Source organism: Oreochromis aureus, linkage group 12 (genome assembly GCF_013358895.1).
Source record: "Oreochromis aureus strain Israel breed Guangdong linkage group 12, ZZ_aureus, whole genome shotgun sequence".
NCBI classification, from domain to species: Eukaryota; Metazoa; Chordata; class Actinopteri; order Cichliformes; family Cichlidae; genus Oreochromis; species Oreochromis aureus.
This window is the reverse complement of record NC_052953.1, coordinates 18,114,878-18,131,775: the sequence shown is the minus strand read 5'-3', so window position 1 is coordinate 18,131,775 and position 16,898 is coordinate 18,114,878. Positions and strand designations below refer to the sequence as shown.

General features: G+C 38.4%; 1 long non-coding RNA gene across 1 annotated transcript; it reads right to left on the bottom strand.

The window, feature by feature from the left end:
- Nucleotides 1-466: 466 nt before the first annotated feature.
- Nucleotides 467-16,826, bottom strand: LOC120443063. The gene is made up of 3 exons (XR_005615111.1): nt 16,500-16,826; nt 14,321-14,481; nt 467-3,023 (listed from the first exon to the last, which is right to left on the bottom strand). It is a non-coding gene; the product is annotated as an uncharacterized LOC120443063 (long non-coding RNA).
- Between the last annotated feature and the right edge of the window lie 72 nt (nt 16,827-16,898).

Below are 16,898 nucleotides of genomic sequence, written 5' to 3'. Positions count from 1 at the left end.
CTTTCCTAAAGACATCTCTATATGGTGGATCTTGATGCACTGATACCAGCCTCAGTCCACTCTTTGTTCTCAAGTTCTTGAATCAACCTTTCATGGCAATCTTCACAAGGCTGTAATCGTCCCTATCGCCTACAACACTTTTCCCTTCCAGTAAACATTTTACATTAATACACTTCGATGCAGCACTCTGAAAACAGCCAGTCTTTTCAGCAATAACTTTCTGTAGCTTACCCTGCTCGTAGAGGGTATCAATGATCATCATCTGGACAGCTGTCAAGTCAGCAGTTCTCCCCATGGTTGTTCAGAAATAGACTGAGAGATATACAGTATTTACACTGTTGGATAAGTAATGAACCAAAACTAGAAATGAAATATCAAAATATTTGTAATTTTTCATTTAAAAACAACCAAATATATTAAAAACATTTTTATTTTTTTATTCCTTTGGTGAATGGATGGTGAAATGCATATTTCAGGCTTGCTTATAAAACAAAATGACTGGGTGTTAATCAAAGGTTTGTGAGGGTGGCCTCTGCCTCTGCAGCTACACTTGGAAAAACCTGGAATTGTTCTAATGGTCATCAAGCCATGTCTTTATTGTTATAAAGATAAGTTTCAACACATCAGTGTCAAAACTCATCATTAATGGTACAGGGCAGCTTGCTGTAATACATGCTGTAATAAACATAATTTACTTCTTTGTGAGGAGCCTGGATACTTTAGTCTCTCTAGATGTGTACCTCTAGAGTACCATGGGTACCACAGCAAATGCAAGCACTATGTTTCCTTCTGCAGACTGAGCCCTGCAACCTCCAGATACAGAAACCCGAATGTGCTCGAGAGCTTCTTTAAAATGCAGTAGTAAAAAAAGAATCAACATAAGAAGTAACTGCGACTGCATTAAATGCTTCATTGGTTTTTACTGTAGATATCAGGCCAATCTGGAACATTAACATATTTATAGAAGTATAGTCACTGTACTATTCTTGTGCTGTGGCAACACAATTTAACAGGAAGCTAAAACTCATCCAACAAGTGACGCGATATCACGACTCGCCGTGTTCACTATTTTAAGATTTTAAAGAGCTCAGTGAGAAACTGAGAAGAAATCCACTAATGTAATGTGGATGAAGTCTTATATAATAACAGTGAGCCTTGCATAATTAGAGTAACTTATCTTATGATTTATGTTACTTTGTGTGTGTGTGTTGCTTTAATGCATCTTTGGAAGTTTGACCAAAGATGCATTAACACACACACACACACATATACATATGTATACATAATAATAGCACCAATTGCTTAATTGTATTCAATATTCATGCACACCGGCTACATGAACTGGAAACAAGCTATGGCATCTGCACTTTGCTGTTATGTCACTTTTACAATGAGACAACACCAAAGCTGTCTGTTATCGTCTGTGAGCTGCTGGATTTTAAATCCTAGATGGATATACGACAAATCACCTGCACAAACGTGTTTATGTGTAGAAAGCTCTGCAGATCAAGTGAGCTAGACCTCTGCGCCTGACATCAGTCATCTGTCATGTCTAAATTTGATCCCTAACCTAAGAGCGTTACTATTAAACCTTATGTAACTGTTGCGCAATGATTTCATCACGTTGCCTTGCACTTTGCAGACCTGTCCATCAAAAGTATTAAGTGTCTTTGTGATAAGTGCCAAAGGTCACTCGTTTTCCTGCTGTGTGTATGTTTCCACACAAAGGAAAATCTCCTTGGTGGATGTCACATTGAGTTTTATTCCTCTTGAGAAAGAAAAGTGTCTGGAGGTAGTCACGGCTTCAGCAATACTAGAATTGATCTGCAAGATTGTGCAACACTTTCAGTTTCTGTTGAAAGGGTTGTTTTCTGTTTTCATTAAGAGGGTGCACACCACCGTTTTTGTGTGAGTAACAAGTTCTCAGAGATGGGTCTAGGTCACTAAAAAAAAAGGGGGGGTAAGTCTTCCATTAGACATAATTAAGATTCAGGCCATAATGAGTACTTTTTGATAAATGACTTGTCGTGTACATTTAGTCAACACAGAGTTCAAGATCATGCAGAGGATTTTTTATTTAAATACAAAGCTGCAATACCTGTAATACAAATGCCACTGCTGCCCTGGCCCTTCATCCCCAAACATCCAGCTATAAGCTCTGAGGGGGATATTTACTCATCACTCCCCGGTTTTTATGTGTAACACATTTGCAGGGATTGATGATCTTTGAATCTAGAAGCCAAAGTGTAATATATTCAGACGTGTGCTGCCTGAACAAATTTATTTTGTATCCCTTTTTTTCGTAGTGCTGGGTATAGTACAGTATAGATAATAGTTAAGCTCTCTGCAGGGTCCAAACTGGCCTCACACTGTGTGCTAAGAATGTAAACGTCCAACACGTTCAGGGCAGTGTACGAGGAGGGTGGGGGGGTCACACACAGCTATTCTTCGTGGAGGTTATCTGGGTTTGTTGGGATCAGCAGAGGTTTCTTGAACGTTTCACGTTTGTGCTGATGATTTGTCTGATACCCTCCACAATTCAAACTCCAGCTGCACATTTAGCTCTTTAAGATAACAAACAATTAGTGTTGAGACTTGTTGTGAAGGTGCCATAGCGCTAAGATAGAAATGTAGGGGTGTCCAACTGATTTGGAACGCTTTTTTAAAAATGTCCTTTAAAAGCTTATTCTAGTAATGACTGCAACACGATTCTTGAATGTAGCAATGCCAATTACCAGTACATTTACGATTAAACTAAACAGATGATTTTTTTCTTTTGTGTATTCTAGACTTGCAGTCTGATCGACACATGAGAAATGCGCCCTTTTTTGGGGAGATGACATCATTCATATGGGAATTCCCTTCACAGTGTGTTACTCCTTGCTCCTGGACAGATCTAGCCAGCAGCATGCTTTAACACTGGTCAGGTCATAGCCGCCCCTTGATGAAAAGGATCATTTTGCAGACCACACGCTGTCAGGAAAGCCACCTCAGGCAGGGCTCCATGCTGTCTCCAGCTGCGGCTGCAGAGAGAGACAAAACAGAAGCACAGCATTTCAGTGCAACCGCTGCAACACGGCTTGTTTTGCACTTGTGATTTTGCCTCTTGGGCTTCTACATGTCAGTGTCAACAAGCCGTTTTATGCCCTTGTTCGTTCCTCCCATCTTAGAGTGTCCCTCATTCACTAAATTAGGATGAAAATAGGTTGGTGTCCATCAATAGCTGAAAAGGTTTGGGGTTATTAGTTAAACAAAAACTCTGTAAAAAATATATTTTCAGAGTCAAAACCTGACTTATTGGTTGTCCCCGTTCCAAGTGTACTGTTGCATTGAGGTTGTTTTTTCATCATTTCAGAGCATTAGTCTTCAGGGTTATAATTAATCACTTCACGAAGAGCCATGACTGCCGCTACGAAAGCGTTGACAATGAAACAAGAGAAAGTTCTTAAATCCAGCGACCTCAGACAAGGTCACTGGATGAACTTTCAAAATGTAGTAAATATGTTATTATTGATTACATCAAATCAATGTTTCCTATAAAATTACAAACACCAGAACACCAGGGTCCTGTTCTCTGTTACTGGAAGGCGAAATCCAGTGAAAAAATCATATAGCTTTTACCCTACTGGTTCACACAATAAGTTAACACACTATTGTGTATATTAGCTGCCCACCTCTTCATTCTACCCTCAAAAGTCATATTTATATAAAGATGCCATGAACAACATTAAATGTGTTGCTCGTGGATGTTAAAAGGCAAAAAAAAAAAAAAAAGAATAGAATACATATAAATAAATTCTCCTTTTCTTTGTCTTTCACAGGAAATGTGTAATGATTTCATACTGATTATGGATTAATTATAGAGTCATACGCCCTAAATTAAATAAATTATTTAGTAAAGGGTTCTATTTGATTTGTAAAAGGTAACTTTGGGGAAATTCTTGCACACTATCGTTTCTTTTCCTTCAACCATTCTTGGGAGGTTTTCTTTTAATTTTGTTTCCTGTGACTCACTGCCTCTGATTTTGTCTCAAGTTTTAAATTATCTGTCTTGAAAAATAGTCAATAAGATTATTCTCTTCTTCTGTTTCCTATTTGTACGCGGTAAAGAAGTTTGTGTACCTCTCTGGCAGACTTTAATCAACAGCCATGTCTTTGCGGTTCCACTGGCACACTAATAGACTAGATCATTCCTCTGGTATTTTTCACTTCTTCTAATAAAATTTCCGACTTTGTGCACAGCACAGCTAAAGTACTAAAAACACCTTGTAAAGCTGTGAGGTTAACAATTCGTTTAAAGGCAACTTTCTTATAATTAAGTTTTAAATAAAGTGTTTTTATCAACACTGTTTTCTCAACAAGGACAACCTTTTTTTTTTTTAAACTGGCGATACCAAAAGTTAGCCTAACCCTGATCATAGGGATTTCAGTTCATCATTTCAATTTACTGCTTACTTCTTCACAGAAGGTAGTCAGCTTGTTGTAGACAGCTGTTTCTTTCAGTGACCCAGTTTAACAAATTAAAGTTCTCACTCCTGCTCTGGCTGTCTATACACTCAATATGTTCCAGACAGTCTTCGACGAGATGCGACTAAATTCACTGCTTTGGGCTTTGTCATCATTGTGTAACCTCTCATGTTTGTTTTTGCTTCATTATTAGAGTCCTTACTTGTTACGTAACTGAAGCAATCATTGACTTGTAACTCTCAACGTAACTTTACAAACAAATCTGTCTACAGGCGAACAATTCTCTTAAAATATGGACCATGTGGGCAAATAGATTGAGATTTGTTTTGTGTCAGTTTTTTTTATTTCTGTTTTTGCTATTTGTCAAATTGAAAGACATTTTTGCCAAATGTATATACGGAGCGGTGTTAAAACATCCACAGCCTTGAGGTTCACAGTCTATGCCAGACTGATGATGTTCAAACAGCAGCTGAAAAGCTGTGAGGGATTTTATGAAGAGCTCAGGGGGTGACAGCTGAGTCGGGCTGACATGAACCTCGACCTTACACCTCTTTAGAATGTCAGCAGGCTCGCACATGTGCACACGTTAACACACTGATATGCTGGGCCCAGTAATACTTAAATGCACAAGTCAAAGCTCTGTGTCTCCCTGTCTCACTTTGTCTCTCTCACACGCCGCCACGCACACAGGCAGGCTTTGAAGGCTGTGGCAGCAGTCACTAATGTTTTGCAGGGTCCCAGTAAGTAGCTGCAAACTGTTTTCTTTCATCTTCACGGGAATAGATGAGGAGATAGGAGGACAGGGATGGAAATCATCAGGCAAGCAGACTGCAATCACATAGCAGCTCTTATCTCCAAAAAGCCAGGTTTTCGGGAACACCCTTGTTTTCAGATGAACAGCAGCATCCATTTATTTGTTTATTTATTTCTGGCTATTTTTCCTTGGGCGCTGAATTTTTATTCATGGTCAGGTGTTACAAAATATGAACTTTGAAATCAAGGAAAGTGTGAAATTAAAAACAAGTCTTGAGGCAAAGACACAGGATAAACCTGATTTGTTGGTTCAGCAGACCCCTGAATATACATGAATAACTATGTCCAACATATCAAACATGAATAGCGAAAAATATTAAAATGGGAATTTAATTATCATAAACTGTGAGGCTTAAGTTTAGGTAGAAATCAATTTTAAGCCCACAGATTAAAAAATGTAGCATTACCATGCATCAGAGGGAGGCTCCTGGAGAATTATGTGTACTTCCCAGTGCAAAGCTAATGTTAAGCTCTGTGTTGAAGGTAGCTAACTCCTCTGAACTATAAGCTAGACTAGTTTAAAACCACAATGTTTGTTTTCAGTTTCTACAAATCTTAACATGAAGCTCTAATGTAGCATTGAGAAGGACTAGGAATTGCTAGACTGCAGGTTTGAAGGAGCTGGAATAAGTAATGTAATTAATGTTGTGCAGAGACTATTCTGATTATAAATGAGTACTTTTGTAATATTATTTAACATAAAAGTACTGTGAAAAAGTGTTGAACCCCTATCACTTCAGTAGGTGCAGCTATTTATTGAAACATGTACACATCCATGGAAACACAGTGTGTATTGTATACCTTTATTCTTCTTTATTCTTCAGCACAGCCTGAGCTCTCTTGGGCAAGCACCAGGCTTCTTGAAGGACATTCAAAGCTCGTCTTTAGATGTTGGCTGCCTTTTGTTCCATTCTCTGTAAAGATGAGCCCACACTGCTTCAAAAACGTGGAGGTCCAGGCTCGGGGCAGACCAGTCCATGACTGATAGTGTGTTTTATTCAGGTATGTTGTGTCTGTAGATACTTATTATCATACATCTCTCATACGTCTCAGCTGATCCTGAACCAAACTTTCAAATTTGCATTCATTACTCCATAAAAAAGCTGTTGCCACTGACCATTGCTCATAAAGCTTTGGCAAAACTGGTAGCTGGGTCAACTGCATCTCTCGAGTCCTGTGTCAGATCTTTGCTGGACTTTGACTTGACTTTATCTTGACACAGGGTCAAGTGTGTGCGAAGATATGCTAAATTTTCAGCTATTAGCTCTTAGGAAATCACCTTTTTTGGTGCAAAAATCCTATTTCATGGCTGTCAAACTATTATTGTTGGCATTTTTCATATATTCAGCTGATGGGGGTTTTTTGCCACAGGCTGTTAGTGACAAAGTGGTTCTGAATGTTATGTGTAGACACAACACTGCTTCATCAGTTCATTTAGGTGCCTTTTGTATGCTTGTATCAGCCATAGGTCAGTGTTAGGCGGCTTAACAAACAAACAAATTAGAAAAAAAGATTTCTGTGAAAATGGTTGCGTACAAGAACTGAGCTGAAAAAGCAGCCAATGTCCAAAGAAAACTTTTGAAAGACTTTGAATAAGCCCAAAAAATCCTGACAGCTTGGAAACAAAATATATAGAAATGAGGCTCAAAACTTTTGCACAGTACTTCATATACCCTTTTCATTTACAAAGACACTAAAGCACTGCACACATTTACAAAAGTACTACTTTTCTCTGTTTCCTCCCTTTCAGTAAGAACATAATTTGCTCTCCGTTTTTTAGAATCATAAAGAGGATGCTGCAACGGCAAACTCTTAATTATTTAATTACATCAATATTGGTCACTGCTGGAAATGCAGTTGTAACTAAGTGTGATTTCAGGTTCCAGAGTGTGCATCAATTAATAATGAGCTAATCAAAAAGCACTTGGGCTGATTGCCAGGACATTAGCACCTAGAAAGAGGAAAGGAATTAACTGTTGTCTGTTTCTGGCTCACGGAGCATGTCTGCTTCTGTCAGGGCCTCCAGTGGTTTATTGTTTTTACTTGAACTCCCACAATTAGCTAATTTTGTTTTGAAAGTTAATGTGTTAAGTGTTTCCCTGTGTAGTGCTGAAGTGTTTTAAATCCACTGTTTATCAACAACAAGCAGCAAGATGGGAGTTGTCTGGCTGAAAATCTTAGTTGGACACACACGCTGACACACACCTATCCATAAATTGAAGTGTCATTTGTAAAGGTACAAGAATATTTCTCTGGGGAAATTTAAAGAAAGAAAGTGATAGCGTGACATCTCTCGCAAAATGTCATTTTGTCGCTACAAGCAACCTGTTGAAGAATGTCTGAAAACATGCTTCCTATTAATATGCCACCTCTTTCAAACAGGTTAAGATCAATGTGAGTGTGCAGCCATAACACAGGTAGAAATTACTTTTACTGCTCACTACTGCATCTGAACAGAAAGCACAGTCTTACTCACAGTGCACTTTGTGTTTTGTTCTTGAGACACTGTTATTTTGGTAATATATTCCCTTATATTTACTCATGCTGTTGTGCTCCATTTCACATAAGCTGCGTATGCCAGCAGCCAGCTCAGAGTATATTTCATAACAAGTAGTCTGCTGGCTGGATCATAGATCTGCATCAAGGGATCAGAGTAGGACTGGAAGTAATTCACAGATGATGCTAAGCTTTAAGTGTCTGGTCTCAGGAAGTTTGTAAAAAAACAACAACAACAAAAAAAAAGCATAAAAAGCCTTTTTGAATGAAATATTGTACAATAATAAAAGCCATAACAACTATGGCTTATTAAAAAATAAACACAGTCTAGACTCCAACACCAGCAGATGAGGAAGTGTTAAACTAAATAACAACTTACATATAAGGGAGTTAGAAGTAAGGAAATCCTCTGGCCTCTCAAAGAGATTTGTTTTGATCTGAAGTCGGTTGATCCCAGTTAGCAACACTTTGTCATCAAAAAAGACGAGAAGTCAAACAAAGGCTTCCTGGTCTTGGCCGTAACTCCTGGTCTTTTAAACTCTTTTAAAACAATTAAAAACAATTTGTTTTGGAAGCAGTGATGTTGCCTATGGATACTTGACAATAAAGTTTGAACAAAATTTACAGCTCCAGAAAGTTAAAAACAAAATGCCACTGTAAATACTTCAGCATATTACAGCTAACAGCAGTCCAACAACACACTTTAAGTATATCTTTCACATCTATCAAAAAAGTCATATTTTGTATATTTATAACCAGCGCTGACTGACAATAGCTTTTCAATTATTCTTAATTGTGTACTTGGCTCTTTACTACAATGCTCAACCCAGTAAAAGTACTTCCACACTTTCCACTTCTGGAAGGTTTTCGAAGTGTCGGCTGATTTATGGGACACTGTCTTTACAATACCGATATGGATATGATTATTCATATTCATATAAGGTTGACAGATACAAATAATAGCATTGTGCAGTGTAACAATAAGTCTATACTCTCTGTGATTGCTGCAACCCTTGATCTGTTTGGATTTAATTTATAGTGCAGAAGTTGTTTTGTTCTCTTTGATTAGATTAACTACAGCAACGACTTGCCCACATTTAAGAGCCCAATAAGTTTTACACAGTCAAAGTCTTTAACTTTGCTTTAATTAAAGCAGCACTGCCAGGGTGTCAACATTTAAATCCTTAACATGTTTTCTTTTTTTCATTTAAAAACTACTTAAAGGTTGAAAGCGTTTGGCTTGTTTTAATGGTGTGGACCACAAACTAATACAAGCATGTGCTCGTACAGATGCAGAAAATGCATGACCACCGTTTTCCTGTAGATGCACCAGTATTCTAGAGTAAGGCTATATTGCTGTTGACGCTGTTTTGCTATGATATTGGGATATCATTTGAATCTTGAATCCTGAGCTTGGTGTTTTCCAATGTGCTGTAATCAGGATCAATGCCATTTACTCTCTGAGCTGGTGAGTGCCACCGATTTGTTTTCTGGCAAAATGCTGTGAGGAAAGAAACAATGCATGAAGGCCTCTATTCAAAGGCAAACCACGTCATCAGTTGTGAGGCAAAACAAAAAATTGTGGAAAGAATAAAAATGACATTTGCAGCTTTTGACTGGTTAGATTAAGCCGTCTTTAATACTTTTTAACGAAATAAAAATCTGAGAATCATGGAACTTTTTTTTTATCAGCACTTCTTAACAGGCTGTGTCAAAGCTTTGTGGTTCAGTTATAAAATTCCTCACAGTGTGGATTCTGCAATCAAGCTGGACCACCTACTGATCCATGATAGGGGAGTACATTCAGATCTGAGAGTAGATGCAGATGGTGACAAACTGGCATCATCTTGCATGAAAGAGCTGGATCTGTCAAATGGTTGAGGTGTGATGGAAAACATTGTTTGGCTATGATTCCATTGTGTCCTCTAATGAGATTTCAAAAACTTCCAAGCACAAACAGAATCTCTTTTGTGCTTCGTCTTCTTGTTTCTTTTGATAAAGGAAACCAAAGGAACAAGATCAAGCCTTTGGTGGTACTGATGTTACCAAGGAGTTGATTTGTATATCAACACTACCAATTTGGCTGATCCTTGAAATATTCCTAAAGCTGAAATGTTTTTTTTTTTTTATTTTCTCAACGATTTTGCAGCTTGGTAAATGCACTTTAGTTAGTATGTAGCATTTTTCCACTACAACTGAGCACTCAAAGCACTTTTTACCACAAGCCTCATTCATCCATTCACACACATTCAGCTTCCACTTAGTAGAAAACATGCTCTGCCTGCACAACCACCCAGATATGTAATGATGATATCAAAATACATGAGGAAAATATACACATATATAAACATGCAAGCTCATATCCCCATATCCACTGGGAAATTGATGCTTTCTGCGCCACTTGTTTTGTGGGGCGTTTAAAGTCTTTGTTCTCAGCTTTGAAACAACCACTGTAAATGACTTAGAGATTTAAAATGTGTTTGTGGAGTTAATCAGTGTATCAGCCCTCGTTTAAGCCTAAACAACAGTCACTATCTATACACAAACTTTTAAGTAAAGTAGTAATCAAATCCAGCAGGGACTACCAACATTGTAGCTTCTCGCAAACAAAACTGGCATCTCCCATTGTTCAATTAGTAATTGCAGTATGGACAATTTAATTTAAGTCTGAATTATATACAGCTAAAGATACTGGAAACCAAATTCCTAAGCACAAAATATTTTTGTGTAGTAGCTGGCACATTGTTCATAGAGGAAATCTGTGATCTTGTCCTTGTCCTTGGAAGCTTCCCCATTCTATTCAGCTGTGAAGAAGGATTTTCCTATTTTTATTTATTCTTATTCTTATTTCTTTATTTTTGCTTTCACAATTTGTTACTTTAAGAAACTCCATGAATACTGTGTGTACACATGAGCATGAAATAAAATTCACAAACCAATGAATGTTCAGTTAGATTACACACTGCAGTGATGTTTATGCATGTTCATTTGTACATTAATGAAACCAGCAGAAAGAATTTACACTGTCACATGCGTGTGCATTCCTGTGTGTTAATGCTATACATATATGGTCAATTATTTCTAGTATTACTGTTGGTCAAAAACTTGGATAAAGCAGTAAACAATCAATTGGGACATAAAAACTCAATAATATCCATCTAAATCCTTCTTCTTAATCAACGTGTAGCTATGTCATGATCCAGTAAAACCCAAGTGTAGGCCACAGAGATCCTTTTTTAAAAAGAATTACAAAAGTCCACATAACCGCCAAACAAAGGAATCAAAAACAGGCACAAGAAGCACACCACGAGAACACAGGTGATGTAAGCACTGTCTGGTAAAGGCAAGGGGAAAAGGAGGATTAGAGTAGGCTTCATGGCATAGATTCAACAATGTGCTGCAAACGTTCCTCAGAGATTTTGGTCCGTATTGACGTATTGATAGCATCACACAGTTTCTGCAGATTTGTTGGCTGCACATCCATGATGCGACTCTTGTGTTCTTCCACATCCCAAAGGTGCTCTATTGGATAAAGATCCAGTGACTGTAGGGACTGTTTAAGTATAGTGAGCTTATTGTCATGTTCAAAAAGAACAGTTTGAGATGGTCTGAGTTTTGTGACATGGGACACTATCCTGCTGGAAGCAGCCATCAGAAGATGGGTACACTGTGTTTATAAAGGCATGAGCATGGACACCAACAATATTCAGGTAGACTGTGGTGTTTAAATGATGCTTGGTTAGGGGCACACAGTGTTCTAAGAAAATATCCCCTACATCATTACAACACCACTATCAGCCTGAACTGGCAGGCAGAATGCATCTATGCTGCCATGTTGTTTGTGCCAAATTCAGCAGCCTTGCCATCCTACTCTGACATTTGGCATCAACAAGGCATTATCACCCAGAGAACTGCTGCTCACTGGATATTTACTTTTCTAAACCATTATCTATAAACCCTAGACATGGTTGTGTAGGGAAACCCCAGCAGATCAGCAGTGTCTGAAACACTCAGACCAAACTGTGTACTTTGAATCATGCCACGTTCAAAGTCACTTCATCACTTCTATTCCCTATTCTGATGCTCGGTTTGAGCTTCAGCATTTGAAAAATGCCACGAAAAAGCAAAACGAATAAGTGGACCATAACCAGATGCGTAGACTATAAAGTCTAAAAAAGTCTAAACAAAAGACATGCATTAACATTACTACAGAGGATTACTTGGTCTGATAATAACACTAACTTTGCCTTTTCTTTCGTTCCTGTCTTTTCTAGCATTACTTTCTTTCCCTTTTAATAAAACATTTTTTCCTCCTTAGCGCTCTCTTTCTTTCATATACAAGCCTGCTTTCAAAGTGGATCGACCCTTTGACTTGCTCTCGCTGAGCTGGAAGACTTGTATTGGCCATCGTGTTTAATTATGACAAAAGAAATAAGATGCATTGGGCTCATGTCACAGCATGATGAAGATGAAAAGAACATGACTTCCAATCAGGAAATGAACATCGCATTGGCTTTCTCGCCGTGCTTTGTTCGGTAATGACTCTTCTTTGAGATTGCGGCCATGTAAACAAACATAACTACAAACAGCAGCATTTACATGATAAATGTGTTATACACCGTTTACTGCCTATGAGGTCACATGCCGAATGGGATTTTCAATTTCATTTATTGTAGCCACAGTATCTGGTATTTTGGGACTCAGTGCTTTGGTGTGTTTGTGTGAGACAGGAAACAATTCAATTTGATGACTGATGCACTGTCTGTATATCTAACCATCTGTCTGTCTGGAAGGACTTCTTCATTCACTTTTGTAAATTCCTACAGTGATGTTGCACCCAGTGTTTGGGGCACACAGAGCCATCTAGGCAATGAGACTGTCAGTACGCATCACCAAGCAACCTGCCAAAAAACAACTGAAATCAAAAGCGATCCGAAAGGTCTGATATTACGGTCACTGTGTTTTGCTAGTGACAGTTGGAGAATACACATAAGCAATTTCTCAATCTAATTTTCTCTGTATCCAAATAACACAAAAAATAAATCCTCCTGCAAACACTCACATCTAGGTGTGCCACCTGCACTCCTCCTTTCCCTTGCCGCTCCTCTCTAATCCACTTGAATGTAGCTGGATATTAGATTAGAAAGTTATAGATGTGATTATTCATCCCTGGGCGCAGCCATCTATTCGCTGATTAAAACATGAACTGGGGGCCATTATGTAACTGCTTAAAGAGATTATACTGAGTCACCCTCATGAGGGCTTGCTCTCAATTGTAACATACAATTGAAACAGCACAGGCTATGGCACTCATGACAGCATGTTAGCTATACCTCTATAGGTAGAGAGATGAAGTGCAAGAGTCGCACGGAGCTTATTGCAATTTTAAGTTTTTTCAAGGAATTGAGTTTCTCCTCCAGTGTCTTCAATTAATGAGCTAGAAACTGTCAACCCGTTGGCATGGGTTGGTTTTTGGAAAAGGATTCTCATCCCTTATTTTCTGTAGCCTATTATATTATGACAGAAAACAAGTGAACACCATGCTCTGCCCAGGAAAAACTAGACTGGTTGAAAGATGAAAGTCCACAGTCAATATTACCACTCAAACTGACATGTTCACAAGCTGCATGCTGGCTGCTCATCACGAAACGTTTGCACCTGGTGGTAAGAGAAGAACCTCGAATTTTATTTTTCTAAAACCAGAATGAAATAAGCAGTTTTACCTCACATGTTATTTGTTCATGTCTCCATAATCCCATCCATCACGTTCCGTTTACACATTTACCATAAATTTACCATAAACCTTCATGCAAACACTCTCACGCACACGATATGTAAACTGGCACAGAGGATCAAAGATCGGGCTCTTATTCTGCATGTATATGGAGTAAAAACTTTTGCATGCTACTTCATGCTCATTAATAGCATGAAGCATGAAGTGAGCTCAAAGATTTGTCAATTTCATAAATTTTCAAATGACAGAGACAGAGATAAACAATCTCATCACCTCTACCCCAATTCAAATGTCTGGAAAGTTTTGGGGGAGGGATTTTGAATGTTACGCCACAAGACGACCAATCATTTTCACTCTACATGAAACTGCAGCCAGTAGCTCGCTACCTTATCTAAGCAATGGACACGAGAAACCACCTACTATGAAAAAGTAACAGAGACTAAACACCAGTAGCATTTGTTGATTGTTTTCTCTGTGCACAAATATAAAGATCTCAAGTTGTTGTTTTACAGGGACCATTTTGTAGTCTTCTTTAGTTGCCAGGCAACCTTTATAGGGACAACAAGACACCAAGGAGTTACTGCATTTGGCCAGATATGAGTCTTATCAATCTGTTCATCTAACTCTCAGCGGCAAAAGCAATTAAGTAGCCACTAAAAGGGGAACCTTTCTTCTTTAAGAACCATGAAGAAATATAGACTGAAAATGCCTGGTACTAATTAGAAAGTTGCACATATCAGTATACAACACTAAAAGCAGGACTGATGTTAAAAACAGATTGTTTTTTTAAGGCTCTACGTGGTAAAGCACCTTTCTTTGAGCCTCTTCTCTGGATTATCAAGATATCATCTCCAGTCTTCCTCAGCGCTGTCTCCCGCTCTCATTATCGCAGCCGCTTTGATGCTGTGGGTTACAGGCGCAGGCAACCAATGGGAAATGTCTTCAACTTTCTAGACACAGTGTCGTTAGTTCTGTAATGATGAAAAACATGAATATAGTGATGTTGGATTGTCTTTGATGATCCTCTCATTCAAAAAACAAAAAAAGGAGACAGGGACAATGCGACAAAGTCCTGTAGGAGCTACAGATTTAGGCCCTGAGGCTGACAGGGCGCGCACGCACACACACGCTCGCACACACACGCTCGCACACACACAGTCTTAATTCTTACATCTTAAGTGGAGGGGTTATTCATAAAGTGAAATAACAGTCACAAAATTTAGTACAAGCAGCAATCTGGGACATTTGTTATATCAGTTGCATCTAATTAAGTGAAAAGTAAAAGTGGCTGCAACAAATTAAATCAGGTTTTTCATTAAAAAAATTTGAAACCTTCAGTATGGTGCAAATATTCACAGCCTGTAAGACAAGCTGACATGATTGAGCCTTGTTTAAATCAAACATGGTTGTTGCTGCGCCCCCTATTGGCCGAATACTAACTGCAAAGTATAATTATTATTTGTTTGTGCTTCCTGAAAATGGGGTCCTGAGTCAATTTATCTTGTCTGTGACAGACTAAAACTTAAAATCAGAAATCCATATGAATTTTAGAAAACCTCATCTCATCAGGATTATGTTTGGTATTTTTTGGTAAAGTATGGTAAAAAAAAAAAGAGGGCTGTATTAATTCTTAAACTTTGTCGTTAAAGCCAAAATGATTAAATATCCAGTATGAGCAAGGCTGACATCACAATGCTTTCAACTTGACTTGAAGGAATCCAATGATACCTCTTTTAAAAACAAAAACAAAAACAAAAAACAAACACCTGGATTTATGGTACATGCACCTTCATCTTCACGCAGTGGTGGCACTAGTGGGGCAGAAATGTGGTCAAATAATAAGGGAAATCAAAACATATATTGCTGGTGGCCTCCACATTTTCATGAACAAATCTGAGACAACGTAGTTCCAAAGGAAATCTTGAGGAAGAGGCAAAGGTTACCAGATTTACTGAGGTGCTGCCAAAACTGCTGTAATACCCTGCTTACATATTACATTTAAGCCACTGGCAGACTATGAGTATACAAAATATAAATTTGTTGTACGGCCACATGGAACTGTGAGAATCCCTTTCCCATTGACTGTTGCTGGGGTAAGTGCTGATCCATATCTAAGTGTGCCATATGTTTCTTGGGTAACTTATTGCTTTCCCATTCCCAATAAAGTGGCAGAATAAAAAGGCTTTTACAGGTCCCTGTGGGTAGCAGCTACTTCCACTGGTAGTCACTGAGCTGCAGGGCTGCTGTGGTGACAAATGGCACCAAGCGCATATTTTACTATTGCCATTTACAATGCATGATCCAGGCTGTGCTGCTCAAATGACTGCACAGCAACACTGTCGAGAGTTATGGTAGCTGTAAGTGTGTGTCTGTGGGTGCTGGAAACACACATACTGATATGTGTATAGAGTTTATTTTGCGTCTGTTAGTGACTTAAGCATTTTTCCTCCTTATTATTCAGCTACTTTAAGGTGACACTGGTTACATATAGTGGTTAAAGATGCACATGATACCTGGTTATACTTTTGACAAAATGGAATAAGAATCTAGATGTAGCCTTGTAAAAAAGTTTTGACACTAAAGTCTGCAAATGTAGAACTATTAAAAGATTGCAGGGCAAAATTCAAGTGGTTATTGCTACTGCATAATTTTCTTTGAAAGTTCATTATTCTCTAGCAGATCTATGGGAAATGGCACTGAAGCAGTTCTCCTTTTAAGGTGAACGGTCTCTCATTTTGCGTTTAATAAAATCCTACATAAATTCCTGTATTCGTGTCTATGGCAGTTATCACTTATTTCTTGTAGTCTGCTTTAAGATGATGCACACCACGAAGAAGTGGATGTTCAGTAGTTCAACTGAATCCGAGGGTCACAACATTACAGAAAGCGCACAGTCACAGGCATAATCAGTTATTCTTTGCAAATATCAAATAATCCATCTATTCGGTTTAACCCAATAGCAATAAAAGAAGCTGTTGTTGAATTATACCTCTCACGGATATGTCTTCATGCAGGTCCAACGGACGTGGCCGTCAGGGGGCAGGCATTAGTCGGTAAACTAAGCTCTCGAGAAACCCTATCCTTGCTTTGCTCCACACAGAGATTTTGGAGGCGCACAAGCTCGTACACGCGGAATCAATAGATGGTCAATAAAAAAAATCAAAGAAAGTAAAGAAAAAAGTTAAACTACTCACTTTCTCCTAAATTTTAGCATCTAGGATGAAATACAAGGTTCTTTAAAGTCTGTTCATCGTCTTTAGAGTGAAAGTACGCACCTGCCACGAGCACAACGCTGTTCAGACGTGTCATTAAAAGTGAAACGCGTGAGGTGAGATTTTATCTTCATTCGTATTTTCGTGTGTGCGTTCACGAAAGACAGGGAAAGGGA